The sequence below is a fragment of the Anomalospiza imberbis genome, chromosome 17 (genome assembly GCF_031753505.1).
Source record: "Anomalospiza imberbis isolate Cuckoo-Finch-1a 21T00152 chromosome 17, ASM3175350v1, whole genome shotgun sequence".
Classification (NCBI taxonomy): domain Eukaryota; kingdom Metazoa; phylum Chordata; class Aves; order Passeriformes; family Viduidae; genus Anomalospiza; species Anomalospiza imberbis.
Window position 1 is genome coordinate 3,833,265 of NC_089697.1, and position 9,466 is coordinate 3,842,730.

Here is a 9,466-nt window from a genome sequence, read left to right on the forward strand (position 1 = left end):
ACACCAGTGTCCTTGGGGCTGGGAAAGAAATTGGAAATCAAAAGGGTTGGGCACTCTCTAATCGCTATAGCAGGGTTTTATTAAGCAAATTATTACTGAGCAAGTAAATAAAGCAGCAATCAATAGGATGGTTTGGTCCAGGGCAGCCTGGACATGGCCTCGTGCAGACCCCACAGAGCTGCCAAGGCTGGTGCCGCAGGCAGCACCGAGGGGGGACACCCCAGTGCACAGTGCTTGAGGGGGAGCCAAGTGGGAATTAATAAAATAAACCCCAAAAAAAGAGCTAGGCACAGGCTGGGATAGGCATGTCTCAGGGGTCTCCACACCCTTTCAATCCCACTTGCACACTGGCCCCACTGCAGCCTTTCCCATGAGATATGCCCCATGGGGAGGCAGGAGCAGCACAGGGCAGCACATGCCCCCTTTATTGCCCTTTTTCTGCTCCCAAAAGCACCAGCAGCCCCCATTAGCTGTGGGCTGTTGCAGCCCCCTTCAGCACAGGGCTGTCCCCTCCCAGCAGAGAGGGAAAGAGCCTCACTGGGAGTCCCTAATCTTCCATGAAAGCTCCCATATTGCACTTTCCCCTCTGTGCAGATGCAGGAGCCAGCACGGACCACTTGGAAAGTGCACCCAGGGCAGAGCTCTCCATCTCCACGCTGAGCCTGCCCTGTTTGCCATGCCAAACTGGAGTGCACCCTTTGTGGCCAGGCTGGGGTGGGACACAGCCTCCCCGAGTGGCTGCCCCACCAGCACAGAGCATCCCACAGTCCCAGCACAACCCCAGCGGCCTCAGGGCTCACCCAAACCCCTCTGCTGTGCACCAGTGCAGCTCCCCTTGGTGAGTATTTGCGGCACTGGAGGAGATCAAACCCTGGATATTTGTCAATAGAGCACAGCAGAAGTGAGAGAGGGCCGGGTGCCCTGGCAGGGATAAATCCAGTGATCTGTGTGCTGGGTGTGCTCAGGCTGCATCACTCACCAGGGCCAGCACAGCAGCACGGCCAGGACTGAGGACATGGATTGACTGGCCTGGGAGCGTTGTTTGTGACTGACCCATGCCCACAGGGAGCAGCCCTGGACGGGATTTTGTCACAGCAGGGGAATGTGAGCTGGCTGTGGACGTGTTCACCTTCACAGCCGTGTGCCCAGAGAGAACAGAGCTTTTGTGCTTTCCACCTCCCTTTGTTCCTTCTTATCTCCTTTCTCCCCAGCCACCATCTCAGAGGGAAAGGGTCACTATTTGTCCCCCTCCATGCAAACAGGGAGTGGAGCCTTCCCTGCCCAACATGCACAGACAGCCCTGCACCGCTTGATGCTCCTGGGAAGTGTCAGTGTCCAATATGTCCCGAATTTCCTGCTGCACCAGCCCAGCTGTAATCAGCTTTGGATTACCATAGTCTCCTAAAGCACCAGACTCTGGTAACATCCCTTCTGTTACTGACTCTCCAAATCTCCCCAGTCACGCAGATGGTTTCCCCCCAGCAACCCAGCACCAATTACTAGGAAGGGAAAAGAACCCCAAAAGAGGAAAAAAAAAATAAAAGAAGACGTTAATAATGAGGGGAAAGCCAGATGCTGTTGCAGTGAGCAACTGGGGGCTGTTTTTTTTGCAGCAGCACAAAGCCAAGAGGATATGAAGTGAAATCAGACAGCAGTGAATTTCAAACTGACCACTTCCCACAACGTGTCATTAACCTCCACAAGATGCTGCCACAAATTATCACCAAGGTCTCAGGGGTGCAGGGCTCAGGCTGATCTGAGGCTCACATTGATGGTGGGGGTAGCCACGGCCACCTGAAGAACAAGAGAAAAAATGCCGTGTGGGTTACAGGGGTTTCTCCTTCAGGACACAGTCCCAGGGTTGTCTGAGCACATAAAGAATTTCCCTTTTCTCAACCATCACCATTTTTTCCCATCCTTTTTTTGAAGCAGCAGGAGCATTGTCTGCAGCAGCTGGTCCTGTCCCAGTGCTTTGAGCAGCCTGGTGTGTACTTCTCATCTCTGATTTTCCAGCAAGTCCCCAGGGGCTCCTTACCTGAGCTCCTTGTAGATCAGGATGCCCTTTGGTCTCCAGCTTCCCAGAAGGTGCTGCTTTCCAAGCAGAAACGTGCTCTGGTGAGGAGCTGCACCCACACCAGCACAGCCCATGCACTGCAGGGTCACAGCACACCAGGGCCAGCTCCTGTCACCATCCTGGATTGGAAAGTGGAGATCCTGAAAATCAATGACTGCTGCTTCCCAACACTTCTCCTCATCCCACTTAATTCTGGGTTTGAACAAGCTTGCAGAGGGGTTTTTATCAATCTGGTTGCCTCGGTGGTAAAACTCAGGTGACGTAGGAAAAAGATGGGGCCCAAAAATAACTGCAGTAGCCAGAAAACAGATAGAGGTTATTAATCATTTTTTAAAAGTCTCTGTCCTTTGTGGTGCCTGGAGTACATCCCACGCCACAGCTGTGAGGGACAAAGAGCCCTGGCATGGAGCAGCACAAAGAAAACTGTCTCCCACTGGCCTGGGACATGGAGAGTGACAGTGGGTGCTGGCACTAGGGACCACATTTTGCAGCATTAATGTATTTAACATCCCCGTGGAAAGAGCTGGGAGAGCAGGTGCTCATGGTGCAGGTACAGCACAGTCCCAGGAGGACACTTTGGTCCCCAGTGCTGCCCAAAAAGCTTCACCCCCCACATCACACAGCACCTGTGCAGCTCACAGTGAGCACCACAGCCCGTGGCAGGTGACACGAGGCAGGGCCACTGCTAACAGAGCGTGGAACAGAGCAGGGACCCTCCTGCAGTGACCCTGCACTGGCCACTTGTCACCCTGGCCGAGCAGCGAGTGTCACCAGGAACAGAGGGCTCACAGGCCAGCCAGGCACACAGGACATAAGGGAGGGAAAAAGAGCTGACAGACAGCAGTGTGAGAAACTTTACAGGCTCTGGCTCTTATCCCACAGCGAGGGGGGCAGGACACAGGGAAGAGGCCAGCACCTCTGCGGGGACACAGCGCTGCTGTCGCTGTGGCACACAGGCCTCAGCATTGCCATGCACAGCATTTTCCTCTGGGCAAGGCAGCTGGGGGGTTCAAATTCTTTAACATTTTCAAAAGACTGATAAGGTAAATCCTCCAGGCCCCAAGCAAGGCTCCCCCTGGACCCCACAGGAGTTTTGCCTGAATACCGCAGGATTATTATAGCCAGAATATTTCTGTGGATTCAAATCTCAGGCTTTTCCTACACAGCCTGGAGTTGCAAGTTTTGTCAGTGAACAGTCCCGATAAAGCCTTTCTGATTTTCCCCCCGTTTTAATACAATTGGTATTTCTCTCCCTGTAATCCAGGCCATTCCTTTTCTATGCCATTTCACACCAGCACTGAGGATTTACTTCTTCCCTCACAAAAGTGAAAAATCAGTTTCTCCACACTGTGCTCCAGAAGTTCCATTTCCACCTGAACAAGCCCCAGGTGGGCCCTCTGAGAGTGCCACAGGAACCCCAGAGATGAGTGGGAAGAGAACAACAGTCCCAGCCCTGTGGCATCACACCCAAACCAGTGGGATGGGAAACACAGTCAGAAAAATAGGAGGGGGTTTTGTAGCCACCATCCACGTGTTCAGCTGCTGCCCAGTAGAGTCTGACCTTGTTGATGGAGGCACGGGGCACCCCTGGATGGGTCTGTGAGGCTGGGTCACCCCTGGAGCTGTGGCGCTGGGTGAAACACCCAACCCCAAGGGGACAGGGCAGTGACACACCTGGGGACCTGCTGCGGGCAGTGGTCACACTCTGTCCCAGCTGCTGGGAGGTTTCCAGGCAGCAGAATTAAGTCTATCCATTCAGCTTAGTGCCCTGAGCTGCTCAGCAGCTTTGCCAGCTCCTCCTGCAGGGCAAGGGGTGAGGACTGGAGGGAATGCTGCCTGGAAAGAGATGCTGAGACAGCTTCCGGAGGAAGGAATTTCTTCTTGGTGGTCTCTTTTGGGTCATCAGCATTCATGACACCTCCTCTTAGTGATGTCCCGAGACATGCCACCACCCAGCAAAAAGGTAAAGCTTGGAAGTTTCTTTAAAAAATGCTGTGCCTGTGTACAGATCCAAGGTGATATTTCAGAGAGGTTTCAGAGGCTGTACCCTCTCTCCTATGGACCAGCACAGAGGAAAATTGAGCCTGAAAGGAGGAAAATAAATGTCCTTGCTGGGACAGTGCTGTGCTGCCAGAGGTCCATAAAGGAGCTTTGTCCTGAAGGCCTGAGCTTCACCTGGGGGATCATCTGCAGCCACAGCCCAACTCCCTTCCAGGCAAGGAGGGATCAGCACTGCCAGTGTGTGCCAGCAGAGCCCTGGAGCAAATGGGAAGGAAGAGGAGTGAGCCTGCACAGCCCAGGTAATGGGTAAATCAATAGCACAGCAGCTCTACAGAGTTTCCCTACAAATCCAGGCAGCCACACTTACAAACACCTCAACAGCAGATTTCTCATCAGCTCAACATGCACCACTCCTCAGGCACAGGCCTGCCCTGAATGGCCTCTGCCTGCCTGGGCTGGAGGAGAAATAGCAGCTGCAACCACAGAGAAGGATTGTCAGGGGTCCCAGAAAATACCCAAAACACAGCTAGGACAACCCTGATGCTCCTGCCCATCTGTGTTTCAATGCTTGGCCCTCCCTTCTCCCACGTCACACAGGGGCATCTAGAGACCACCTCCATCAGCTCTAGGGAAGAAAAAAATAGAGTATCCATAAAGGAATTAGCAGTTCTTCTAGCTGGGTGTGTCAGCCAGGCTGTGGCTCAGCAGTCTTGGTTATCCCAGACCAGGAGGCTGCCCAGCAACCAGCCCCCAACTCAGTTTGGAGCTGGATGAAAGACCACTGAGTGGCACAGCACCCCAGGGAGGTGGATTAGCTCTGGGACTGGCACACAAACCCCCTGTGTGGGTGACGAGGTGAGCTGGGGTCAGTCCTTGCTCCCAGAGATTGCTTTTCAACCCCCATCCCATCCCATCCCATCCCATCCCATCCCATCCCATCCCATCCCATCCCCCACTCTCCTTATCAGTTTTTTCCCAGCTTGTTAAAACCAGATTAAGCTTCTGGGTTCGATTTACATTCAGCCCCTCTATGGCTAGTGGTAAAAAGTACAATGTTCCCTTTCCACCTGTAAAAATCAGGCTCCAGCTATCCCTTGGATTCTTACATTCCTCTGTATTCCAGAAATGATGAAATGCATCACTGTGAGCCAATCCCCATGGCTGTGGGTGCCACACCAGCATTGCTCTGCCCACAAGGAGTATTTCTTCCGCCCTGCAGGGAGCCACAACAATAAACAAAATCTCCTCAGACACAGCACCACATCTCAGCCTTACACTTGCTACTCTCTGCTTTTACAGCAAACAGATGCTATAGAAACAAAGTGCTGAGTGCTTCTGTCCTGCTCCTGTCCCCACGTCCCATTTCCCTGGTCTTCTTCCATGTCCCAGAGCACATCCCTACAGTGTCCTTTCCCCTGCCCTGCACCAGGGTCAGGAGTTCCCAAAGAGACATACAGGATTTGAGATTGAGTTGTAGGGAAAAACCATTTGGAAGATCAGAAATAACAGCAGTAGGGGCATCAAAGCACTCTGGAGGCTGTGCATGACCACAGAGTCCCTTTTCCACAGACAAGTTTTCAACTTAGGGAGTTGAGCATGTAACATCTGGAAAAGCTGTTCACTGGATGTCAATTTACTCCACAGCTGTCGGAGTCCAGGACATCCCTCTGGCTGCCCTGGCTCTTTCGAGACCTTGGCAGGGGGCTCAGAGACCCTGGCATGAAGTCAGAAACACCTGTGGCTTCCATGTTAGCCCGTGGAAAAAGTTGCCACCTTTGTATGAGGAATTACAAGCCACAAGGGTTTGAGTAGTGTGGTAGTTGAGTTAACACAGAGTTGAAAAGTAGAATTTTGGGGTTTTTAGAATGGGGTTCAAGGGGACAAGATGGAGGGATTTGGGCGTGTCCTAGCCTTCTTCTCCTTCTCCTTGCCCTCCATGTCTTGCTGTGATGGTGACACTTTTCTATTGGTTTAAGGTAGAGACACACTGTCCAACATAGATGATAGATATTGGCACGTTATTGTAAACAGACTGTATGTAACTTTTGATATAAAAGGTAAACACCACCCGAGAGGGCAGACAGAATGCCACGGCCTCCTTGCTAGCCAGAGCTTGCCAGGTCAGAGAAGGAATGTTATAGATAACAAAAATTAACAACCTTGAGAAGCAATCCGAAGCATTCCAGACTCCTTTGGCTGCAGCAGGCTGGGAAGCAAAGACTCTTTACGATCTCAGGGTCACCTCAACCTTCTGAACCCCGAGGCATCGACACACAGCTTATACCAAGAATGTACACATACCTCTGATTACCCTCAGCAGGATGGGAAAGCTGGCATAATGACACCCTGCAGCAAAAGGGCCTTCCACTGCTTCATCCTAAACCTGCCAGCTCACGCTCTCTGCTGAGCGATTGCACATGTGCCCACTGGAAGGGACCAACAGGAACAGCTGTGGAGCTGCAAAAAGCTCGGGTCCCTTCCTGGCAGGTGGACAGATGCTGGTATTTGCTGCACCTGCAAGTGCAGCTCATGGCCAGGAGATCAGGGACTCCACGGAGCCTGAGCAGCACATGCCCTGCTCTGAGGGCATGGTTGGCACATCATCAGCTGCCATCTCTGCTGAAGGGAATTCATTTTTCATTTGGTTTTATTAACCTTCACACATCTAGACCCGAGGCCTGAGCTTTGCAGCTCACACAGAGGAAAAGACGAAATTGCCACATCTCCCTGTTTAAGATACTGGCAATCACAAAGAGCTATCTGCCCCTTGTTAAACCATGGTCCCAAACCCATTGATACAGGGGAAGCAATTTCCTAGAAGGGAGGAGAGCCCACTCCTCCACTCCTGCCTCCACCACACCACCCTAGGCTGCTCCCACCCCATCCAGAGCTCACCCAGCTTCTCCCTCACCTGCCTGGGACAGGGTTTCATTCCTGGTACAGGAAGCCATCACATCTGATTTATTGCATGTCGCTATTGGACACGAAATGAGTACACAGAAGCCTGGTAAGTTCAAAAAAGAAAGAGACACAGTTTTATTCAAACATCTGCTGCTTACAGAATTCTAAAGGTGACCGTGGATTGGAGGATGGAATTACCACCTCTCCAACCACACTGGTCCAAAGATCAATTAATAATTTCTCTCTACTCACAGAGAAATATGTAAACTATTTTATTTATACATGAAATTGTGTGGGAACTCTGACTCTCAAATATGTAAACATTATCAGAAGGTTAAAGAAGTTTTATCAGAACTTTCAAAAGAACTACAAAAGAAAACTTAACACTTTTAAAAATCAGGGCAACAATTGCATTCAATCAGGAGAAGGAATTTAAAACAGAAGGTTTATCCAGAGGAATGTTTCTGCACCTCTACCTTTGTTCCCAAAAGACTGGAACTTGTTTGGAGTGGAAGAGGCAATCTGGGACAGTTTGCAGCTATCCCTGGGGCACAGCAGAAGCTGAGAAGCTGAGCTAAAGTGCACCTTAATGATGTGCCCTTGTGCATCTTCTCAAATACCTGCATCTTAATTACTTCAGAGGAGAAATCTCTGATGCTGGAAATGCAGCTAACCCAGCTGGGGTGTCTTTCATGCCTTCCCATCTCATTTTGCCACTGTTTCCTTCAAAGCAAACCTTTAAGCCAAAGCCATTTCCTTTAATGCAGCTGATGGGGGTTTGATGTGAGTAGTGGGCTCTTTCATCTGCTGCTTCTTCAAAAAGGGATGGAGATAAAAGGATGAGAGAAGGAATCCTCATGCACATACCTATTGCTCCCAGAGACTCGCTGGCTCGGCACTCGCTCCATCAGCATGGCCCACCTGCTCCCAGCTCCACACCTGTCCTGGTGGCCTTTGCTGTGGGACTGGGATGCTCTGTCACAGCCACCTTGTCTTGGTTTGAAAAGACAGGTGTCTGCTTAAGGAAGGCAGGACCCTCCCTTGAAATGGAAAATGCAAACCCCCTCCCTCCAAATTATTATAATTTTGAAATTAAGGGGCTCTCAGGCAGAGATATGGGAGTAGGAATAGCAGTTCTTTACTAGGAGAATTAAAAACACAAATGCAATAGTACAAAAAGGAAACCAAACCACTGCCAGAGTGAGAGCAGGCCCTGGCAGCCTGTGGGTCAGGGAGGTGGCAGCAGTCCCATCCCATGGTGGCTCAGCCCTCCTGCAGTGCCAGCTGTGCTTCTGCTGGAGCAGGGATCCTGCACAAGGGTGGAGTTTTCCTCTGAAGCTCCAGGGCTGCTGGAGATGGGCCTGGGCTTCCTCTGGGAATGCAGTGGGCAAGAAAGCTGCTCCTCTGGGAATGCAGTGGGCAAAGGCTGCTGTGGGGTTCCAAAGTCAGATTGTATCCAGGTAAGAATGCTTGGCTCCTCCCCTGGGCGGAGCATCTCCCCACGGGATGCTGGAATTTTCTCAGCCATGCAGGGACACTCACTGGCCATGGACAGCAGAGATCTCCTGGAGGGAGGATTGGCTGTGGCAGAGATGAAGAAAAAACTGCCCAGTGAACAGAGAGAACTGCCCCAGCTCTGACAGATGGGGACAGAACACGCACCCAGCTAAACATGAGACACACCTGGAACAGCAAAAAGCACAGGAGGGTGGGGACAGGGCCAGCCAGTTTGTCTTGCTGGGACCAGCTCCCAAGCACCTTCTGTTGTTTTGGCAGAGGGATCCAGGGGGTTTGGGGCACCACAATCCCACTCTGAGCCACATTTCTACAGCTCTTCAGCGGCTCAGCTCACCCACACAGCTGGCAGGGCAGGGCAGGGACCCCAGATCCTCATTCCCTCAACCTTCCACCACAGCCTCTCAGAGATTCCCTCAGTTTTTCCCCACTGCTGTCCTGGAGGGCTGAAGGTTCACCTTTCCCAGCAGGAGGAGAGCTGGGAGTTGAAAGGAGGCTCTTCCGTCCTCTGCTGTTGAGTGGCTGAGTGACCAGGGAAAAGCAGCATCAGGAGATGGGACAGGCTGGGGCATGGCAGCTTCTCTACCCCACTTTTGTCTCTTTTTTGCTGCTTGTGAAGGGCTCTGAGCTTCCCCCTGTCCCTCCCCACACACCTGGGGACATCTCCCTCCCCTTGCCACCACGCACACCACGGGCACCAGGCAGGATCTCAAGCATCACTCCTTGCCACAGCTTGAGGACAACTCCCTGGGATGTGCCCGTGCCACCTGAGCCCAGCACGGGTCACAGGGACAGCAGTGGATTGTTCTGGCCTGGCCGAGCTGCAGAGTGGCCACTCCTCCCACTGGCCCTCGTGGGTCCCCAGCTGTGCCACAAGAGCATCAGGCAGGGCCAGGAGCACGGATCTCCTTCCTGGGAACCACAGGAGCAAAGGGGAGAGGAGAGATAAGGGCGAGACAAGGATGAGAGCTGATG

The 9,466-nt window shown here is 52.2% G+C and overlaps 1 long non-coding RNA gene across 1 annotated transcript; it reads right to left on the reverse strand.

Annotated features, from left to right (window-relative positions):
• Window positions 1–1,024: 1,024 nt before the first annotated feature.
• On the reverse strand, window positions 1,025–2,420 carry LOC137484422 (uncharacterized). The gene is made up of 2 exons (XR_011004860.1): window positions 2,036–2,420; window positions 1,025–1,794 (listed from the first exon to the last, which is right to left on the reverse strand). It is a non-coding gene; the product is annotated as an uncharacterized lncRNA (long non-coding RNA).
• Between the last annotated feature and the right edge of the window lie 7,046 nt (window positions 2,421–9,466).